This window comes from Spinacia oleracea, chromosome 3 (genome assembly GCF_020520425.1).
Source record: "Spinacia oleracea cultivar Varoflay chromosome 3, BTI_SOV_V1, whole genome shotgun sequence".
Classification (NCBI taxonomy): Eukaryota; Viridiplantae; Streptophyta; class Magnoliopsida; order Caryophyllales; family Amaranthaceae; genus Spinacia; species Spinacia oleracea.
In genome coordinates, this window is record NC_079489.1 from 121,683,520 (window position 1) to 121,707,966 (window position 24,447).

Below are 24,447 nucleotides of genomic sequence, written 5' to 3' on the forward strand. Positions count from 1 at the left end.
TAGTTTCATTGACCTGATCTCTATGTTTCTTTACTATCTAATAGAAGAATCTCATAGTTTCAGTGACTTGAATTCTATGCCTACTTGGGTATAGAACATCAAACATTAGAATATCAATAGCCACTTAAAGTCCTTTGAATATTCTGTTCTCCTTGAAGCACTTGTAAAGTCTTCTAAGAGATGTCTATTCTTTAAAGCCACTTCTAAAGTCTTAAAGAATAAGTTCGGATTTTCTGAAGCACTTCGAAAAGCCTCCGGAATGTCCGTTTTATGTTTGTTGTTCGCCTCGAAAACTTTCGAGGTCTATTTTCTCCCACTTGTCATTTTGGAAACGAATCTCCAAAAGGACATTATTTCGAGCAAACAAACATTATGTTCTCAAAAATTTGTGGTAGAAACAATACCCTTGTGTCTCATTTGAATAAATCACAATGAAACATATATCTATACTTGGGCCTTAGTTTGTTGAATAACAAACACTAAGCTCCCACTGAGTTTAGGAACTCTTTAGATATATTATGAAAAGATATTCTGAAATTACTTTTCAATAGCTTTGACGAAATTGGTTTAGTTTGGTGGTAGTTGAGCATTTTGTTTTAGAAATTATAGGAAAAGTCTTTATGATTCATCATTGATCGAATCAAGTACTAATTGACTTCGATTATTCCAACTACGATATGCCATATCTTATGGACCTAGATTGTGAAATTACAACACACAATCATTGATGATCATATTTGGTCTCAAGTAATCATTAACATGATCTAACCTAGATCTTTATGATTTCTTACCAAGTGGATTTTATACTTCTGAAACTTTGAACTAGCCAAACAGATTCAACTTATATCACATTTGAGTAAATAAACCTATATTTACTCAAATCCATGTGAAATAATAAAGTCATAAAATCTTTCTTTAGCTTTGAACTCCATTGTCTAGGCGTTCTAACAATAGTTCATATCTTTTGTTACTTTCAACAAGTAAGACTAGTTGTCTTAAAATGATCTAGAAATCAATCAACTTTCAGAAGTCCATCAAAATAGAGCTTATGAATGTTAACTTGTTGATATGGTCTAAGCAACAATGCCAAAGATTTGTGGAACTCAAATCAAGGGTTTTATTTGAACCTAGTAAAGTTCTTTAAAGAGTTGTTTGTTTTAATCAAGCATATTGACTCAACCTGTAATTGATCATTTCATTCAAATAAACAAACGAACATTGTTTTTGTTTTTCTTTGAATGTGAGTCTTTCTGTGTTTGAAGCAGAAATTTAGGTATGCTGATTATGGAACAAAATAGCCATTAAGTTCCAGCCTTTGAAAGGACTTAAAACAAACTTAGATGACCCTACAATTAATGTAGCATTGCCATGCTTCATTTCCCACTTGTAGGTCATTAGTGTATCCTAGCTTCCATTGTTTGAGTTATTACCAAAGTAAGAACCTCAAGCGGTATATGATACCAAGGAAGTTTGATTGCTAGGTCACTTCTCTTTAAACATAAACTTATAGGTAGAAACGGAATCGTAAATTCCTTTCATTGTTCCTCGTTTTCCTATTTCTTGTACCCTTTCTTATAGTCTTAAGAATTGAATTCTTTAGTGTTGACTTTTATACTTTGTTAGACATGTCCAATGTCACCAACAAGGTTCTTTACCATTTATGTTGAATATTTTGTTTCAACTAGATGATCTTACCAGAAGCTTTAAAGTTCTCTAAGCATCGATCTATTCGAATGTCTAGGGACTAGACTCATTCGAGAATTAAATGGACAAAGATATTAGGTTGTTAACCATTGGTAAAGCTGAGCGTATTAAACTCAATGCTTTATGATCTCAAAACTATATTGTATTTTGAATTCACAAGCACCAATTGGTTTGCCATTCGATTTTGATATTCGAAAACAACCATAAAAGTCGATATAAGAAACGTACATTTTAAATTGCTCACTTTCTCTCTTTTCCGTGAATCGTTCTTGGATTCACTACCAATCGAGGAAATTTACTGTTACCTTTCTAAAAGGATTTATTGCAGTGCAAGATATTTAATTATAAACAATAATTAAAACATACATTGAAGCATGCAAAGTCTAAACATTTATCATGAATAATAACTTGAAATTAAAGCAACCATGCAATTCAAACAAGTTATTAGCATTTTATTCGATTTTATTGTTCCGGCAGGTGTGAATAAAATGATTCCAAGACCCTAAAACCATTGAAGAATTAAGCACAGTTTGTCGACTCAATTCTAAAACATTTTAGGTAAGCAAAAGCCTTTTGCTAATAGTCTAGAAACTACTCTTGGTTGATAGGTACGTCTAAAAACTTATTAGGTAAACCTATCGATTTTGCCACGACATAAAAGGACTCCTTACTTATATCGTTGAGTTTCACCAAAACTAACATGTACTCACAATTATTTGTGTACCTTGCCCCTTTAGGACCAATAAGTAACACCTCGCTGAGCGAAAACTATTACTAGATTGATGTAAAGGATATCCAAGCAAGTGTATATTTTGGCATGGCACCTTTTAACTCAATTTTTAAGTTTGGAACTTAAGGCTCTTACTATGTTGGTTAGATTTTAAGTGAACTAAAATCCTTAATCTTGCAACATAATCAAGCTTTTGATCTCATGCATTTTAAGACATATTTAAAGCAATAAATAACTTAAAACATGCATAAGATATTTGTGATCTAGTATGGCCCGACTTCATCTTGAAGCTTTGACTTCAAAGTCCGTCTTGAAAATCTCCGTGGGAGGCACCATTTTCTTCAAATAGGATAAGCTATAACTAATTACAACTATTTGATGGTTCGCAGACCATATTTGAATTGAAAAATAACTTTGGTATTTTAGACCAATTACATTCAAATTAATGGTACGCAGACCATATTTTCTATCCTATTTGGGCCATACTAGTCACTTCATAACCTGCAAAACAGTACATATACAATATATACCATTCACCCATTCATTATCATGAATGGCCCACATAGCTGGTTAGTAAAACACATTATGCATCACGTAAACATTTGCAGCAATTAATCAAGGGCACCAATAATCTACCAATTATTCAGTCCTTATTAATTCTAATCAAGTTGTTTTAACCTTAAGGATTTGTAGACCTAATCAAGAGTTTATGACTAAAAAGCGCTCCCACTTAAACCAATAAATTCATATGCTTTACCAATTTTAAACATAAAAATGTATTTCTAGTCCAACCGGAAACATACAAATTTAATTAAAATTTAAAGCTCATATCAATTTATAATTGAATCCAAAAATTTAATTTAATTTCAGTCGTATTTAAATTAATTCATGATTTTAATTTTAGTAAAATAATTAGAATAAATAACATTTATTATAATTATAATATTCAAAATTAAAATCCAAGAAAATAATTCAAATTATTAATTTTAAAATTAATTAAAATTACGTGAACTGAAATTTTCAATTTAAACATTCAAAACGATCTAATCGTAACGCAAACACCCTACGCGTTGCACGCCCATGGACCGTACGCACACAGCCATTGCTGGCCATGTGCGCGCAGCCCATGCGCTCGTCGCATAGCTGCTGCTTCCCTATCGCAAGCCTCCGCACACATCGTGCTCGCTGCGCGCGCCAGCGCTCATCGCACGCGAGCTATCGCTCGCAGTGCGCGCGCGCGACATCGCTCGCTGGGCGCGCGACATCGCTCGCTGGGCGCGCGAGCCATCGCTCGCTGGGCGCGCGACATCGCTCGTTGGGCGCGCGACATCGCTCGCTGTGCGCGCGAGCCATCGCTCGCTGTGCGCGCGAGCCATCGCTCGCTGTGCGCGCGAGCCATCGCGCGCTGTGCGCGCGAGTGATGCTGGGCGCAGCGCTCGTGGCACGCGAGCTTGCGCTCGCTGCGCGCGAGGCTGCGCGCTCTTGTGCGAGGCAGCGCGCGTTGTGGCGCAGCTCGCTTGCTGCCCACACGCGACTACCTTGGCTCGCCCTTCGCCCATGCCCATTCGTTCATTTCTCGTGGCACACGACACAAGGCAGGGCTGCTGCCTTGTGCTCGTGCACTACGCCCTTGCTCATTGCATTCGTGCCGCACGGGCGACGAGCTCCCTTGCTCGTCGTCGCATGCCCGCATTATACAACACCCCTTAAGGGTAACACGAAGCGTCCATTGCTTCGTGCGTGCAAGTTATATGAACGAATCGCATAAAATTTAAAATTTATATTTAAAATTAATGACAAATTAATAAATAATATTAATTTCATAATTTTAGGGCGAAAAAATCGAAAATTTATTATCCAATTGATTTCCGATTGTTATGGATTCAAGTCTAGGTCATAAAAATTTAAAATTTATCGTAAATTTACAATTTTTATGGTGGTTTTTAATCATAGGTTTCTAATTAAATTACAATTAATTATGAAAATCAAATTAATTCTAAATTATTCTAATTTTCAACAAATTAATCATAATTACAAATTAGATTGCATAATTAACAAGACTAGGCATTCAAACTTGTTAAACATATGCAGTAGGTCAATCAAAAATTCAAGATTTATCAACAAGAATCGCAAATATTTAATTTAACATCTTAAATTTACGAAAATTTGCATTCGAAAAACTAAAACCTTCGAAAAGTCATAGTTAGGCTTCGAATTTGAGAATTCTGGGTTCGGCAGAAAAATACTATTTTTGTCAAAATTTTAGAATGCCTTTTACATGCGGAATTGACACAAAAATCACTCATTTCGGATGAGTAACGAAGAAACTGCCGAAAAACTGCGTACGTATAATTAAATAAACGCAATTTGCAATTAATTAACAATTACGAAAATTAATCACCCCTTTTAATTCTTGCAAATTTGTAATATTTAACCATGTTCATGCAATTTAGATTATGAAAATAATAAGGGGCTCGTGATACCACTGTTAGGTTATGATACATATGACATTACATAGATCATGCGGAAACAACCATTAACCCAGGACAACATATTATTTACACATAATCATATAGCATAATTTAGATGCATACTCTTTGTTGCGTGCCCTCCCTAGCTGCGCCCGAACCGAACAAGAACAAGTCTTTAGGACTCCAAGTGTCGTCCCTCCGTAGATAGTCCACAGCACGTCCGGATCCGCCTTAAGATTGACCAACTAGAATCGCCCTTAAGGTACTAGAAAATTTCGGCACTTTATGAGCAAGATGTGTGTTTTAATTTTCTCTCAAAAAACTCACTTTTGAATACTTTGAAACTTGTGTATAAATTATGACCCCTAGGCCTTTATTTATAGAGTTATGGAAAAGGAATCGTAATCCTAGTAGGATACGAATTAATTGAAATTAGAATCCTACATGAATTCTATTTAATTAATTTATCCAATTAGGAATATAAATTTAATCATACACTGACTCTTGTAGATTTAGGAATCACGCATGAGCACAAACTCACACACACACGGCAGCCACAAGGGCTGCCCATGCGCGTGCGAGCAGCAGCCCACGCAGCGCGGCCCACGCATCCGTGGCCCTTGGCGCGCGCTGGGCCTGCCTTGTGGTAGGCCTGGGCGCTGCCTTGGCTGGGCTTGTGGCGCGCGCGTGCTTGCTGGGCGATGGCCCGGCTTCGTGCTGGGCCTTCGTCCGGCAGGCCTCGTCCGATGCTAATTCGTACGATACGCTTCCGATTAAATTTCCAGTTCCGGAATTTATTTCCGATACGAACAATATTTAATATTTCCGATTCCGGAATTAATTTCCGTTTCGAACAAATATTTAATATTTCCGTTTCCGGAATTATTTTCCGATTCCGGTAATATTTCCGATTCTGACAATATTTCCGTTTCCGGCAATATTTCCGATTCTGGTAATATTTCCATTTCCAATAATATTTTCCGATACGTACCATGTTTCCGTTTCCGGCAACATCTACGACTTGGATAATATTCATATTTCCGATACGATCCATATTTCCGTTTCCGGCAATATCATCGTTTCCGGAGTATTCATTTCTTGCTTGTGACGATCTTAGCTCCCACTGAAACCAAGATCCGTCGGTTCCGAATATTCATAGATGGAGTATTTAATGCCATTAAATACTTGATCCGTTTACGTACTATTTGTGTGACCCTACGGGTTCAGTCAAGAGTAAGCTGTGGATTAATATCATTAATTCCACTTGAACTGAAGCGGCCTCTAGCTAGGCATTCAGCTCACTTGATCTCACTGAATTATTAACTTGTTAATTAATACTGAACCGCATTTATTAGACTTAACATAGAATGCATACTTGGACCAAGGGCATTATTTCCTTCACATATTTCCTGGCTCATCGATTGGTAGTATACACGGATCAACCGCTTAAGCGACCTTTCACCAACCTTGAAGCGTCAGGAAGAATGCTCAATTGGGCAATTGAGCTTCACGCGTTTGATATCTCGTATGAGCCAAGGAAGGCAATAAAGGGACAGACATTTGCTGACTTCATCGCGGAACTGACCAAGCCACCCTATTTGAAGAATGAAAAAACTCAGTGGATAGTGCATGTGGACGGCTCTGCTACTCAGAGCGGGTCAGGAGCCGGCATTATCTGTGAGTCACCAGAAGGAGATATCTATGAATATGCAATGCGATTCAACTTTCAGGCGTCAAACAACGAAGCCGAATACGAAGCCCTGATATGTGGAATTCAGATGAGCAGAGCCGGAGGGGCAGCAGATGTCCTAGTTTTGTCTGACTCGCAATTAATTATCAGTCAGGTCAAAGGAGAGTATGAGGCTAAAGACGAGGCCATGATAAGATATTTGGAAAAAGTCCGCCAAGAAGCCCAACAGCTGTCTAACTTTGAAGTAAAACACATCCCTCGGTCTGAAAACAACAAGGCAGACGCTTTATGTAAACTGGCAAGCTCAGCATCCTGCGACACGCCACGTCATGTATTCTGGGAGGTAAAACAGTCCAAAAGCATTGACGCCTCGAGAATAGACATCTTGGATCGAACAGCCACCTGGATGGATGACATTGTCAACTTCAAAATGAATGGAGTACTCCCTGACGATCCCAAGCAGACAGAAAGATTACAAAAGAAATGTACATGGTTTGAGATATGGAATGGAACACTATACAAAAAAGCCTTCTCACGGCCACTTCTCCGCTGCGTAACCCCCGAGAAGGGGCAAGAGGTACTGGAAGATCTTCATCAGGGATTATGCAGCTCCCACATAGGAGGGAGGGCCCTGGCCGAAAAAACTTTAAGAATTGGATACTATTGGCCCACTCTCAAAGAAGACGCCCTCAATATGGTCAAGCGTTGTGATAAATGCCAACGATTTGCTCACCTAATTCGACGACCAGCACAGAAACTGACGCCAATCACCAGCCCTATACCTTTTGCCAAATGGGGGATGGACTTATTAGGCCCCTATACGACGGCGCCAGGAGGACTGCGTTATGTAATAGTAGCCGTCGATTACTTCACTAAATGGGTAGAAGCTGAGGCTTTAAAGAACACTAAAGCACGGGATGTGAGAGCATTCATCTGGAAAAACATAATCATAAGATTTGGCGTGCCTCAGTCTATCGTCTTCGACAATGGGCCACAATTCAAGACGCCCAAATTAGAAGAGTGGTTGGCCGACCATGGTATCACAGCATGTTTTGCATCAGTAGGACGCCCCCAAGCTAACGGACAAGTAGAGGCATTCAACAAGATTATCTCTGAAGGGATGAAGAAGAAGCTTGATGAGGCAAAGGGTTTATGGGCCGACGAGTTACCCAATGTTTTATGGTCTATACGGACCACGGCAAAAAATTCCACAGGAGAAACACCATTCTTGTTAGCCTATGGGGCTGAAGCCGTCGTACCCATTGAAATGTGCGAACCCACCCTGCGCGTCATGTTGTTTAATGAAGATGCCAATTGGGAAATGATGAAGGTGGCTTTGGATTTCTTACCAGAAACTAGAGGGAATGCGGCTCTACGACAGCAGCTATACAAACTCCGCATGACAAGGGAATACAACAAAAGGGTTTCTAGAAGAATACTTAAAGTTGGAGATTTTGTGCTTAGGAAAATGGAAGCCGTCGGACGCGCCAATGAACAAGGGAAACTCACCCCTACTTGGGAAGGTCCGTATGAGATTTACGAGGAGGTTCGAGATGGAACATACCGGATCCAAGACATCCAGGGACGTTCGATTTTGCGTACTTGGAATGCGGATAACCTCAAGAAGTACTTTTTCTAGATTGACACTTGTCTAGATTATATGCATTGTAAAGACGTCTAGAGCCTAGACGCACCGTGTAGCATGTTTTAAGCATTAAATGAAAAATTCACTGCAAGCCGGTCTTGCTGGGAAATCCTTGTGAAAAGAATGTCATCAAAACTCTCGGAGAAATGCAAACTAATGCTCTCCCAAAAAGACTAGTCGTTTAAAGGCCTAAGAAGTGGCCCAGACTAGCACCCTCACTAGGCTGATCACCTAGAACACAGGGGTTACACATTCCTAACACAGCTATATAAAGTAGCGAAAGACCTTGGCAAAAAGACCAGGGCAGACATCTGACGACTCAAATTGGGGACGTCGGACGTAATCATAAAGAAATATATGATGAAAGCTAAAAAGCAGTAAGACGTTCAAAAGGGCATCATGTCATTCCCAAAAAGTTAGCCATAATTACAAGAATTATGCACAAAAGCCACCAAGCATGGCGTCAAAAGAACATGTGCAAAAAAAAAAAAAAAACAAAAACACATTAATAAAAACAAAGACGCGTAGGAACTCGTTCCTCATCCTCGCTGGGCACGAACTCAGGAGGGGTGCGTCCTTCCCTTTGAGCCTTCTCCGCCTCAATCTGATAGGTGAGAAACTTCTCAAACCAGCTGAAGGGACGTTCGCTTGCAAATTCAGCATTCCATGCAAGCTCCATACCTCTTCGGATCGATTTCTCACCCAGCATGGCCGACTGGTCGAGGACGCTCTGTGACGAAGCGACTTCCTTGCTAGCCGCCTCCAGTTGAACCTCCAACTCCTTAAACTGAGTCTCCAGACGAGAAAACTCAGCCTCTTTCTCCTTTATCTTCTTGGAAAGATCCTCCATTTCAGAAAAGTTCTGATCAATATGCAGGAGACGAGTTGTGTTCTCAGCATTTTGAGAGGCCAGGGCGGTAGTCACCTCGTCAATCTGTTCCCGCCTGTCTAAGCGAAGCTTCTCCAGTACAGCAAAATGCTGGTCACCACACTGACTGGCCAGAAGACGGTGACGAGCTTCTTCATGCACCAAAGCAGTGCGCCACTTTTTCAGCGAGTCCAGCAGAATGAACATCTGCGCAAAAATAGTAAGTCAAACAAAAAGAAACGAGTGTGTAAAAATAAAGGTATAACGAAACTTACGTCCAGCGCCGAGGACTGCATGGCGGCAAGCATATTCTCGGCCGCCTCAGGAAGAGTTTCAGCATATTGGGGAGGAATGGCACTGCGCATCAGCGTCATTATCTTCCTACGGTCATGAGAATTGAACCCGCCTGAAGAAGGGATCTGATCCAATTCAGCATCTATGTCTTTCTGAGGATCGGGAATTTCTATGGGAAAAATAACGGCCTTAGAATCCCTGGGGGAAACTATAGAACTGCTAGACGAGGAACGGCAGGTGGTTACGATGTTGGAGTAAAACTTACCCCCAGAATTCCTAGCTCTCTCCGCCGCCCTCAGAGGGATGTTGCGGCGGACGACTTCAGGAATCCCCGCAAGAGGATCAGCTGTCCCTCCAGTTTTCTCCAAGCTAGGAGAAGCAGATGCAGCCTTGGGGACGGAAAACTCCTTAGAAGCCTTCGACGTCATTGACTTGAAGACGGGTTTCCCTGTGCCGCCAGCCCTGCGTTTGGAAGTAGGAGCCGCGTCCGTGCTCGCCTTCCTCGTCTTCTAAAAAAAAAAAAAATGATGATGAATAAAAACAAGTTGTACACAACAAAGGAAATCACGTCTGAAGATTTAATCAATACCTTCTCCTCCTCAGCAGGAGGGGGAGCCATTTGCTCATGAATGGCTTGCTCGGCTGCCTGCTAACGCTTCCAAGCTCTAAAGGTACTGGCGTCGAGTACCTTCGCCAACCAAGATGGCCTGTCCACTTGGCCTTTGGAGGCATCATCCAGCTGACCCATGGCCTCGTCTGACAAAATGAAATAAAGACATTAGTGCGGTTTTGATTAAACAGAAGAATTTGAAGTATAGATACATTACCTCTCGGCATATACGGACACAGGCCTACAGCCGAGGGGAAAGTGGGATTGCTCAGTTGATTCAGATGAGGCAACCACCCCTCGGGTATGTAGGCCGTCTTGTCCTTGATGACGAGCGGCTTGACCAGGAACAACGACGAGATCCGCTCCCAGAGCTCGGCGGAGATGGGAGGTAAAGAAGCACAATTCCCAACGAAGTTGGGCTTGGCATTCCAACGTCTCATCCTCTCACACATCTCCAGATTGGTGGTTTTGATAACCACCCACTTCTTCCTCCAATGATGCCACTTAGACGCCTTCCCCATCACAGTCCGATAGGCCCCTTTGTATGTAAGAATCAGCCAGCTCGCGGCGACTTTCGAAACTTGGGACATAGAGGCGATTCTTAGGAACGCCGGAAGAGAAGGGGTGATGCCGGCAAGCTCGCAGCGAGCAATATAGCCAAACACACCCGCCCAGGAGTTCGGGGACATTTGGCACAGGCCAATATTGAAGCTGTCCAGCAACTCCACCACAAAGGGGTGAGGGGGGAATCTCATACCCAGCTTCAAAAACGAGCCGTAAACGGCGAACTCTCCTTTCACCAGTCCAAAGCTGGTGCAGTCCATGCCAGCCGGCATGCGGAATTTATATTCCGAACCTAGATTCAGAGACGCCCCATAGGCTTTCCCCTCTAGAGTGAGGAAATTCTGTTAGGTTATGATACATATGACAATACATAAATCATGCGGAAAAACCATAAAGCCAGGAAAGCATATTATATTCACATAATCATTTAGCATAGAATTGATGCATACATGTTGTAGCGTGCCTTCCCTAGCTGCGCCCGAACCGAACAAGAACAAGTCTTTAGGACTCCAAATGTCGTCCCTCCGTAGATAGTCCACGGTACGTCCGGATCCGCCTCAAGTTAGACCAACTAGAATCGCCCTTAAGGTGCTTAGGAATTTCGGCTAGTGTTTGCAAGTGTATGGTTAATTTTATTTCAAAAACTTACCCTTTGAATACTTCAATCGTACCCATAAATTATGACCCTAGGCCCTTATTTATAGAGGTTTGGAAAGGGAATTGGAATCCTAGTAGGATACGATTTAATTAAACTTAGAATCCTACAAGGACTCTAATTAATTAAATAATCCTAATAGGAATAGGAATTTAATCACACACCAAATCCTAATAGATTTAGGAATTGTGCATGGACATAAACACACACGCACGGAGCCACGAGGGCGCCCGCACGCGTGCGCTCGGCCCACGCAGCCCACGCTGGGCAGCCTTGCCTTTGCGCGCTGGGCCTGCCTTGCGGTGGGCCTGGCGCTGCCTTGGGCTGGGCGTTGGCGCGCGTCTTTTCTTGCTGGGCGATGGCCTGGCTTCGTGCTGGGCCTTCGTCCGGCAGGCCTCGTCCGATGCTTATTCGTACGATACGCTTCCGATTAATTTCCCGGTTCCGGAATTCATTTCCGATACGAACAATATTTAATATTTCCGATTCCAGAATTAATTTCCGTTTCGAACAAATATTTAATATTTCCGTTTCCGGAACTATTTTCCGATTCCTATAATATTTCCGATTCTGACAATATTTCCGTTTCCGGCAATATTTCCGATTCCGACAATATTTCCATTTCCGATAATATTTTCCGATACGTACCATGTTTCCGTTTCCGGCAACATCTACGACTTGGATAATATTTATATTTCCGATACGATCCATATTTCCGTTTTCGGCAATATCATCGTTTCCGGAGTATTCATTTCTTGCTTGTGACGATCTCAGCTCCCACTGAAACCAAGATCCGTCGATTCCGAATATCCATAGATAGAGTATTTAATGCCATTAAATACTTGATCCGTTTACGTACTATTTGTGTGACCCTACGGGTTCAGTCAAGAGTAAGCTGTGGATTAATATCATTAATTCCACTTGAACTGAAGCGGCCTCTAGCTAGGCATTCAGCTCACTTGATCTCACTGAATTATTAACTTGTTAATTAATACTGAACCGCATTAATTAGACTTAACATTGAATGCATACTTGGACCAAGGGCATTATTTCCTTCAGTCTCCCACTTGTCCTTAGGGACAAGTGTGCATTTCCTAATTCCTTTGCCGCTCGATGCTTGCTCTTGAACATAAGGTAAGAGTTGTCATCCTTATTATGTCCAGAGGTGTTCCTCGGTTTCAGAGTTCAACTGATCAAATAAACAGATAATCATAGCCTATGATTCATCCGAGCACGGCCATGCATTTCACAGTTTCTAGCTCTCCGAGTGGCCTTGTACAACTTTGAAGCATCTCATCCCGATTTATGGGAGGACAATCCCAATCTTGCGATCTTGAGATTAGACTTCGTTTGATAGGTGATTACCTGAGCGTTGCCTTTATAGCCTCCTTTTACGGTGCGACGGTTGGTCAACGTCAAAGCAACCAGTTCTCAAACAAGTAATCTCAAATCACTCAGGTATTGAGGATTTAGTGTCTAATAATTTTAATGAAATTTACTTATGACATATTTTCATCTCTTACAGTAAAGTTTCATAGGTCTTGTCCGATACTAGTCTTCCCAAAGTAAGTATCTATGCAAATGATTATGACATTGCCATGTCCACATAGTTCAAGAAACAGAACTACTAGTCATCTTGCATTCTAATCGTCTAACGTTTTCTATGCGTCCAATTTTATAGAAAACTCCGACCAGGGACCATTTTCAACTTTTGACATTCAAGTTCACTTGATAGACATTTCTTAGTCACAGGACTGGTCCTGACAGTCTATCTTGAATATATTGTCAAATTGAAGGGACTCATCATTTAATACTAAACCAAGATTAAATGGAATATGAAAATATATTTCATATATGATAAATGTTCAACCCCTAATGTTTTACAGCCATGGGCCTCGAACCCATCTTTAAAACATTTCATGGAATTCAAAGCTATGCTTGATTTCCAGTGCTACAATGTGAGTGTTGCTTCTCACTTGTTGCATAGGTTTAGTTATCATGTTTTGCCAATCTTAATATCTTTTTCATCGAATGATATTCGAGATAGGATGATAAGATCTTTTGAGTATGTTTATTTTGTGATCTAGTCTTTCTTGCTACATTAGTGGTTCTACGCATTTTGCAATGAAGAACCATTAAGTCAACAGACATGTGATCTTCCCAAGTTCAATGAAGAACTCATATAAACAACTCTATTTTATTGCTTCTTAGGCAATAATTACTTTTACTTCAACTATATAGGTTGCTAGTGATGCTTTGTTTGGATCTACTTATCCAAGCAGTTCACAGATATGTGGAAGACTCTCCAACTATATCTTAGAACATAGAAATTATTATTTTAATTTCCCACGCAACAACTCATGGTCTTCAATCCATGTTGCCATTTCAAAACACGATGCTCTTTAGCTCGTCCTTGTTAATGGTTAACTCCAAAGGGTCTTGCTTGATCCTTTGCCAGTGTTTATGCGTGTAGCATCAATATTTAGCATATCTTTATTTCCTTGAATCAAGAACTATTCCTATGTACATTTTCAAGTACCATAAGTGTTCTTGATCTCAATCTAGTTGATCTTCACTTAGATCAATAGAGATTGGTATATGTTCGTCATGCCTAAAGTCATACGATACGTTTTTGGCGATCCTCATATTATATTATATACATGATAAATTCTTTTGTAGAATAATTCCCAATTGAATTCTATTCATGTAACTTTAGCTCATTCAGTTACAGTAGATACTGAATCCAACTAAATTCTTTGACATATAATATAGGTGAAGAATCTCATTAGATTCTTTGATGTTTAACTTAGTAAATGCTTATACATAGTTCAAACATTATTTTACTTAGATTTATTCACATGGGTCGAATATCTCCAATGGAGTATTTCGTGTTTGATTTAGTAAATGCCATTACTTAATCCAAAACAATATTATAAGATCTTTGTAAATAGATCTTAGTACCCAGTATGTACTAAGTTTCGCCTTGGTCCATCATTGATGAATAATCTCAAATCTAAGTATTTAGCATTTGAATGTTATTTCACAATAGAGAGATATGTGTGTGATACACATAGGACCAATTAAGTTTTATGTACTCCCACTAAACTTCTTATATATCTATAAGAATCATGTATATTTTATGAAACTAAAATGCTTATTAGCTTCACTAAAATACAGTTCCAATTCCCAATTGCTTGCTTAAATCTGTACTTAGATTTCATAAGTTAGCATTCCTTTTCAAGCATTTATTTGGATCCACAAATCCTATGACATGCCATGTACATAGTTTTCTTCCAACATTTGATTGAGGAATACGTTTTGTCATCCAATTGTTATATGTACCAATATGCAATCATTGCTTGAGTTATAGACTTGAGTATTACGATTATGCATGAGGTTCAACACAATCCATGCCATGAATTCTCTTGTAACCTTTAGCAACTAATCTAGCTTTGTGTGTGAACACAATTTCATGTTTGATGGTTTTTATCCTTAAAACAAACTTGCAACCAATAGGTGTGAAACTATTCTTGCAAATCAACAAAATTTCAATTTTGTCATCAAAACATTGAGTATGTTTTATGGCCTCTAACCATTTAAAACATTTGAGTCTATGTATGGCCTCTATCCATTTTAGGGAATCTGGGTTTCGTCATAGCTTTCTTACAGGTCACAAACTCATTAACCTACATGATAATAGTTTGACTGCAAGTTGTAGGTTTCTTCACTATCTAATAGAAGAATCGCATAGATTCAGTGACCTGAACTCTATGCCTACTTGGGTATAGAACATCAAACAATAGAATATCAATAGCCACTTGAAAGTCCTTTGAATATTCTGTTCTCCTTGAAGCACTTGTAAAGTCTTCTAAGAGATGTCTATTCTTTAAAGCCACTTCTAAAGTCCTTAAAGAATACGTGTTCGGATTTTCTAAAGAACTTCGAAAAGCCTCCGGATTGTCCGTTTATGTTTGTTGTTCGCCTCGAAGACTTCCGAGGTCTATTTTCTCCCACTTGTCATTTTGGAAACGAATCTCCAAAAGGACATTATTTCGAGCAAACAAACATTATGTTCTCAAAAATTCGTGGTAGAAACAATACCCTTGTGTCTCATTTGAATAAATCACAATGAAACATATATCTATACTTGGGCCTTACTTTGTCGAATGACAAACACTAAGCTCCCACTGAGTTTTGCAACTCTCTAGATATATTTTATGAAAAGTTATTCTGAAATTACTTTTCAATAGCTTTGACGAATTTGGTTTAGTTTGGTGGGAGTTGAGCATTTTGTTTTAGAAATTATAGGAAAAGTCTTTATGATTCATCATTGATCGAATCAAGTACTAATTGACTTCGATCATTCCAACGTAGATATGCCATATCTTATGGAGCTAGATTGTGAAATTACAGCACACAATCATTGATGATCATATTTGGTCTCAAGTAATCATCAACATGATCTAACCTAGATCTTTATGATTTCTTGCCAAGTGGATTTTATACTTCTGAATCTTTGAACTAGCCAAACAGATTCAGCTTATATCACATTTGAGTAAATAAACCTATATTTGCTCAAATCCATGTGAAATAATAAAGTCATAAAATCTTTCTTTAGCTTTGAACTCTATTGTCTAGGCGTTCTAACAATAGTTCATATCTTTTGTTACTTTCAACAAGTAAGACTAGTTGTCTTAAATTGATTTAGAAATCAATGAACTTTCAAAAAGTCCATCAAAATAGAGCTTTTGAATGTTAACTTATTGATATGGTCTAAGCAACAATGCCAAAGATTAGTGGAACTCAAATCAAGGGGTTGATTTGAACCTAGTAAAGTTTTTATTGTTAAAGAGTTGTTTGTTTTAATCAAGCATATTGACTCATCCCGTAAATGACCATTTCATTAAAATAAACAAACAAATAAACATTGTTTTTGTTCTTCTGAATGTGTGTATTTCTGTGTTTGAAGCAGAAATTTAGGTATGCTGATTATGGAACAAAATAGCCATTTAGTTCCAGCCTTGAAAGGACTTAAAACAAACTAGATGACCCAACAACTAATGTAGCATTGCCATGCTTCATTTCCCACTTGTAGGTCATTAGTGTAGCCTAGCTTCCATTGTTTGAGTTATTACCGAAGTAAGAACCTCAAGCGGTATATGATACCAAGGAAGTTTGATTGCTAGGTCACTTTTCTTTAAACATAAACTTATAGGTAGAAACGGAATCGTAAACTCCTTTCATTTGTTCCTTGTTTTCCTATTTCTTGTACCCTTTCTTATAGTCTTAAGAATTGAATTCTTTAGTGTTGACTTTTATACTTTGTTAGACATGTCCAATGTCACCAACAAGGTTCTTTACCATTTTAATTTATGTTGAATATTTTGTTTCAACTAGATGATCTTACCAGAAGCTTCTAAAGTTCTCTAAGCATCGATCTACTCGAATGTCTAGGGACTAGACTCATTCGAGAATTAAATGGAAAAAATATTTTAGGTTGTTAACCATTGGTAAAGCTGAGCGTTTAAACTCAATGCTTTATGATCTCAAAACTACATTGTATTTTTAATTCACAAGCACCAATTGGTTTGCCATTCGATTTTGATATTCGAAAACAACCATGAAAGTCGCTAAAAGAAACGTACATTTTAAATTGCTCATTTTCTCTCATTTCCGTGAATCGTTCTTGGATTCACTACCAATCGAGGAAATTTACTGTTACCTTTCTAAAAGGATTTACTGCAGTGCAAGATATTTAATTATAAACAATAATTAAAACATACATTGAAGCATGCAAAGTCTAAACATTTATCATGAGTAATAACTTGAAAATTAAAGCAATCATGCAATTTAAACAAGTTATTAGCATTTTATTCGAATTTATTGTTCCGGCAGGTGTGAATAAAATGATCCCAAGACCCTAAAACCATTGAAGAACTAAGCACAGTTTGTCGACTTAGTCCTAAAACATCTTAGGTAAGCAAAAGCCTTTTGCTAATAGTCTAGAAACTATTCTTGGTTGATAGGTACGTCTAAGAACTTATTAGGTAAACCTATCGATTTTGCCACGACATAAAAGGACTCCTTACTTATATCGTTGAGTTTCACCAAAACTAACATGTACTCACAATTATTTGTGTATCTTGCCCCTTTAGGACCAATAAGTAACACCTCGCTGAGCGAAAACTATTACTAGATTGATGTAAAGGATATCCAAGCAAGTGTATATTTTGGCATGGCACCTTTTAACTCAATTTTTAAGTTTGGAACTTAAGGCTCTTACTATGTTGGTTAGATTTTAAGTGAACTAAAATCCTTAATCATGCAACATAATCAAGCCACAATCTCATGCATAATTAAGACATATTTAAAGCAATAAATAACTTAAAGCATGCATAAGATAAATGTGATCTAGTATGGTCCGACTTCATCTTGAAGCTTTAACTTCAAAGTCCGTCTTGAAAATCTCCATGGGAGGAACCATTTTCTTCAAATAGGATAAGCTATAATTAAAACTAATTACAACTATTTGATGGTACGCAGACCATATTTGAATTGAAAAACAACTTTGGTACTTTAGACCAATTACATTCAAATTAATGGTACGCAGACCATATTTTCTATCCTATTTGGGCCATACTAGTCACTTCATAACCTGCAAAACAGTACATATACAATATATACCATTCACCCATTCATTATCATGAATGGCCCACATAGCTGGTTAGTAAAACACATTATGCATCACATAAACATTTGCAGCAATTAATCAAGGGCACCAATAATCTACAAATTATTCAGTCCTTATTAATTCTAATCAAGTTGTTTTAACCTTAAGGATTTGTAGACCTAATCAAGAGTTTATGACTAAAAAGGGCTCCCACTTAAACCAATAAATTCATATGCTTTACTAATTTTAAACATAAAAATGTATTTCTAGTCTAACCGGAAACATACAAATTTAATTAAAATTTAAAGCTCATATAAATTTATAATTGAATCCAAAAAGTTTAATTTAATTTCAGTCGTATTTAAATTAATTCATGATTTTAATTTTAGTAAAATAATTAGAATAAATAAAATTTATTATAATTACAATATTCAAAATTAAAATCCAAGAAAATAATTTAAATTATTAATTTTAAAATTAATTAAAATTACGTAAACTGAAAATCTCAAATTAAAATTTCAAAACGATCTAATCGCAACGCAACAACCCCACGCAACGCACGCCCATGGGCCACACGCACACAGCCATCGCTGGCCATGTGCGCGCAGCCCATGCGCTGCGTCGCATCGCTGCTGCTCACCATTGCAAGGCATCAATCGAACACGCGAGCTGGTGCTTCGCTGCGCGCGCCAGCGCTCGATGCACGCGAGCCATCGCTCGCTGCGCTCGCTTGCCAGCGCTCGATCCATGCGAGCCATCGCTCGCTGCGCGCCTGCCTATCCCGCACGCGAGCTTGCGCTCATCGCACGAGGCAGCAGTATGCGAGCTGGCGCTCGCTGCGAGCGAGCCATCGACGCTGTGCGTAGCGCTCGTGGCACGCGAGCTTGCGCTCGCTGCGCGCGAGGCTCCGCATGCTTGCACGAGGCAGTGCGCGCTGTGGTGCAGCACGCTTGCTGCCCACACGCGACTGCTCGTACCTTTCTCTCGCCCTTGCCCATGCGCCAATTGCTCACAGCCCACGACACAAGGCAGGGCTGCTGCCTTGTGCTCGTGCACCATGCCCTTGCTCGCTGCATTCGTACCGCATGGGCGACGAGCTCCCTTGCTCGTCGTCGCATGCCCGCACTATACAACACCCCTTAAGGGTAACACGTAGCGTCCATTGCTTTGTGCGTGCAAGTTATATGAGCGAATCGCATAAAAATTAAGAATTTATTTTCAAAATTAATGAAAAATTAATAAATAATATTAATTTCATAATTTTAGGGCGAAGAATCGAAAATTTATTAATTAATTGATTTCCGATTAACATGAATTCAAGTCTAGGTCATAAAAATTTAAAATTGAACATAAATTTACAATTTTTATGGTGGTTTTCAATCATAGGTATCTAATTAAATTATAACTAATTATGAAAATCAAATTAATTCTAAATTATTCCAATTTTCAACAAATTAATCATAATTACAAATTAGATTGCATAATTAACAAGGCTAGGCATTCAAACTTGTTAAACATATACAGTAGGTCAATCAAAAATTCAAGATTTAACAACAAGAATCGCAAATATTTAATTTAACATCTTAAATTTACGAAATTTTGCATTCGAAAAACTAAAACCTCCGAAAAGTCATAGTTAGGCTTCGAATTTGAGAATTCTGGGTTCGGCCGGAAAAAAAAATTTGTCAAAATTTTAGAATGCCTTTTACATGCGGAATTGACACAAAAATCACTCGATTTGGATGAGTAACGAAGAAACTGCCGAAAAACTGCGTACGTATAATTAAATAAACGCAATTTGCAATTAATTAACAATTACGAAAATTAATCACCCCTTTTAATTCTTGCAAATTTGTAATATTTAACCATGTTTATGCAATTTAGATTATGAAAATAATAAGAGGCTCGTGATACCACTGTTAGGTTATGATACATATGACAATACATAAATCATGCGGAAAAACCATAAAGCCAGGAAAGCATATTATATTCACATAATCATTTAGCATAGAATTGATGCATACATGTTGTAGCGTGCCTTCCCTAGCTGCGCCCGAACCGAACAAGAACAAGTCTTTAGGACTCCAAATGTCGTCCCTCCGTAGATAGTCCACAGTACGTCCGAATCCGCCTCAAGTTAGACCAACTAGAATCGCCCTTAAGGTGCTTAGGAATTTCGGCTAGTGTTTGCAAGTGTATGGTTAATTTTATTTAAAAAACTTACCCTTTGAATACTTCAATCATACCCATAAATTATGACCCTAGGCCCTTATTTATAGAGGTTTGGAAAGGGAATTGGAATCCTAGTAGAATACGATTTAATTAAACTTAGAATCCTACAAGGACTCTAATTAATTAAATAATCCTAATAGGAATAGGAATTTAATCACACACCAAATCCTAATAGATTTAGGAATTGTGCATGGACATAAACACACACGCACGGAGCCACGAGGGCGCCCGCACGCGTGCGCTCGGCCCACGCAGCCCACGCTGGGCAGCCTTGCCTTTGCGCGCTGGGCCTGCCTTGCGGTGGGCCTGGCGCTGCCTTGGGCTGGGCGTTAGCGCGCGTCTTTGCTTGCTGGGCGATGGCCTGGCTTCGTGCTGGGCCTTCGTCCGGCAGGCCTCGTCCGATGCTTATTTGTACGATACGCTTCCGATTAATTTCCCGGTTCCGGAATTCATTTCCGATACGAACAATATTTAATATTTCCGATTCCAGAATTAATTTCCGTTTCGAACAAATATTTAATATTTCCGTTTCCGGAACTATTTTCCGATTCCGATAATATTTCCGATTCTGACAATATTTCCGTTTCCGGCAATATTTCCGATTCCGGCAATATTTCCATTTCCGATAATATTTTCCGATACGTACCATGTTTCCGTTTCCGGCAACATCTACGACTTGGATAATATTTATATTTCCGATACGATCCATATTTCCGTTTCCGGCAATATCATCGTTTCCGGAGTATTCATTTCTTGCTTGTGACGATCTCAGCTCCCACTGAAACCAAGATCCGTCGATTCCGAATATCCATAGATAGAGTATTTAATGCCATTAAATACTTGATCCGTTTACGTACTATTTGTGTGAACCTACGGGTTCAGTCAAGAGTAAGCTGTGGATTAATATCATTAATTCCACTTGAACTGAAGCGGCCTCTAGCTAGGCATTCAGCTCACTTGATCTCACTGAATTATTAACTTGTTAATTAATACTGAACCGCATTTATTAGACTTAACATTGAATGCATACTTGGACCAAAGGCATTATTTCCTTCAAATTCAGCCACGTCTGAAGTGGGAAGATGGCGCTGGGATGAAGGTGACCTTCCTCCCCACCTGACGTACTAGCCGGCGCGGCATCAGTGCTTTCTGGGACGTCCTCTATAGGAGAAGAGGATTCTCCTTCAAACTGCTCCTCGTCTTCTATTCGCGCCATTAAATCCTGCAACAAGCCAAGACTTGCCTCAAAACAGGGACAAACTTGAAAACAGAAGACGTCAAAGGGACAAGATGACGCCTTCAGTTTGACGAGACCCATGCAAGACTAAGAAGAAAATTTGGAAGAATCAAAATCAACAAACACATTTTTCCAAAGAAAACCTTTACCTGATAAATCAAAAGGGAGTTTGTGAAAGAACTTGGATGAAGAACTGCAAGAACACGACTTTGAAGATCGTGGCGGTGCTACGGTGGATGTCGGTGGATATAAGACGCCGGAAATCGCTTTCTCCTATTTTCTCTCAAGTGATCATTGGAAATGAGGGGGGAAATCACTCAAATTGGCCACTTATTTATAGAGGGGTAAGAAATGATTACCCTTGCCACGCGTCATCACCTTGTTGGACACTCCAAGAGCAGTGAAAACTAACGTCTATTTTCACTCCTCATGAGGGGCAAATGATGTGGGCTTGAACAAATCTCCCACAAAGCCCAAAGAGGCAGCCTACGACTCATACTATCAGATGGGCCCAGGCCTGGAAAGAAGGCTCAAAGTCCTGCTACTCCACCAGAGTAAAGACAGAGCCCCATTAGGCAAAGCCATTGTCTTTAAAAGCCGGTCCAAATATGGGAGGCCCATCATTGCAGGCCAAAGGCCACGTGTCCTAAATCCCCAAGGGGCACGTGTCCCATAGTTAGGGTTGAGGGTGCAGTCCCCAAGGAACCCTAGCACTATAAATAGCTCAGATCCCAAGGTGAAGGGTATTCAATTCTTGCCCAACAACAACAAACTTATCTTTGCTCTGCCTTCTCTCTACAAATTACTTATCTCTCTAACTTATACTTACTTAAGCATCGGAGGGAATATTCCTACGGGAATATTCTTGTTTTGCAGGTTGCCAGAAGTTCGTGCCAAGTCATACTTGATACCTCCGAGGAGCGCGTGCCACATCAGCACCGTAAAAGTTCCCACAACAATATATATTTGTGAAAGGTTTTGTGCATATTTTTAACTTCACAATCTTTTATTTTGTTTTAATCAAACACTATAATAATAAATAAATAAAAATTCATCCAAAATCAAATACTAATCTAAAATAAAATTCAATCCAAAATCAAACATTAATCCAATGTTAGAGAGCCACTTAGGAAATCTAAAGGTTTCGGCCAATGAAAAATAAGATTTTGAAATTACTTTTTAGTTAAAAAAAGTCGAGTGTCATGTAGATAAATAATTAGGTGCCACGTAGATATTTTTATTTATTAATTATTAATATTACGCAGATACAATTTCATCAAAAATCAAAAAATAAATCTAAAATAAATCTAAAATGAAATTGAATCCAAAATAAAAAAAACTAATCTAATAATATACGAAGTATAAAATATAGCTGTTGGGTATATATAGGAATTTTATTTTAAAATAACAATTTAATAGGATCTGTGCATCGCACGAGCTAAAAAATCTAGTAATTAACTGTTTGAGTATGTCTTTTAATACAATCAAACATTTTCGTCACGGAAAAAATTCTAGCCATAGTTTTTTTTAACATATAGAAAAGATTGAAAAAACTTGAATTATATTAAATGGATGTAAAATTATTTTTTGTTTTGTCGGTAAGGTAAAACTAGTTAATTTTACCAAAATCGATTTAAGCTTGTTCAAGCTCGAAATTCAAACTAACTTGTTCGTAAACTAAGATATGTCAAGCTCGAAAACTAATAATCTTTATCCCGGCTTAGATCGAACAAACTAAAACTTATTTGGACCAAATTGTTTGCAGCCCTCGCCAACCCATATAACCTGCCATTTGATGTTTGTGTTCGAATCAAATTGGATTGTGCTCTATTTTTTCATAACGAACCTCGCAAGGGCCGCAACTCACATTACCAAATACAGCCCACTTCATTAAATAAAATAAAAAAACAACGTATTGGCCCAAAGGCAAGTAAACCCTCGGATCCTCCAAATCCATAATCAGACAACAAATCACAGCCGTCAAAAACCTTAAAAACCCTAATTATCAGCCTCTCCTCCAAGAACCTCCCTATATAGTGCCGTTTGTCAGTTGTCACCCCATCTCTCATCGTTCGTCTTTACAATCGTTTTATCTCCATCTTCTCCTGTAATTTGCACTCCATTTTTTCGTTACTCATCGATCGTCTTCTACGTCATGATTTTGAAAATTTTAATTTAATTTTTTTTTACTCCGTATCTAATAATTTAGAGAAAAGGGGTTGATGATGATAAATTGTAAGGCTTGTTTCTCAAAACATTCGCAGTGGCCGCCTGAGAGTTTCCCCTTTCGCCGGGGTTGAGACTATTGCTGCTTTTTTTTTATTATTGATTTTTTTTTCAGAATTAATTTAAATTTAAGAAATAAATATGAACGAGGATAAACGTCTGCCTCTTCAGCATTTTAAAAGTTAATTAATTAATTTTAATTAATTTTTTTTGAATAGTTGCTGTAGGGATGGAACGAAATCCTTAAATTGAAAATAAAAAGTCATCCGTCACTTTGTCAGCAGATTCTTTTTATTCATTTTTTTGCTGATCATACAAGATGACATATTCTTCTCCTTTTCATCTTTAAATCATCTAATTTTCTTACGAGTTGGTAATTTCAATGTTTGGAATTTAAAATTCTTTTCTGATGCTTGGATTTTGAAATAGATTTAGATAATATAGGATTGAAATTGACCGTGGCTAGGCAAGTTCTGAAATTGAGCCATAAGAATGTGATCTGGCTTTTTGAAAATGCACGGGCTTGTAGTGGCTAGCCCCTAGTTAGATTACCCTGCTTCGATTGAAAGGTAGGATTTTGAATTGGTTTGAACTTGACATTTTGCAAACGCTTAGTATGGCTTCTCGTTGTACTAAGAGGAAGATGTTTCACACGGAAAGCCGTAGATGATTAAGCAGGTGGTGGTTGAGGTAGCGGGTATTAGTCATAGAGACCTCTTCCGGACCTTTTCTTTGATTTACCGGTCATAGAGACCTCTTGCGGGTGCCAAATTGGTGGCCTTGAGACCTTTTCTTTGATTGACAACACCACTATTCGCACTAAATTTCAATTAGTGTAGGTGGATACGACA

At 38.8% G+C, this 24,447-nt stretch overlaps 1 non-coding gene across 1 annotated transcript; it reads left to right on the plus strand.

Moving 5' to 3' along the window:
* Positions 1-23,814: 23,814 nt before the first annotated feature.
* On the plus strand, positions 23,815-23,926 carry LOC130471208 (small nucleolar RNA snoR99). The gene has a single exon (XR_008931869.1). It is a non-coding gene; the product is annotated as a small nucleolar RNA snoR99 (small nucleolar RNA).
* The last annotated feature ends 521 nt before the right edge of the window (positions 23,927-24,447 follow it).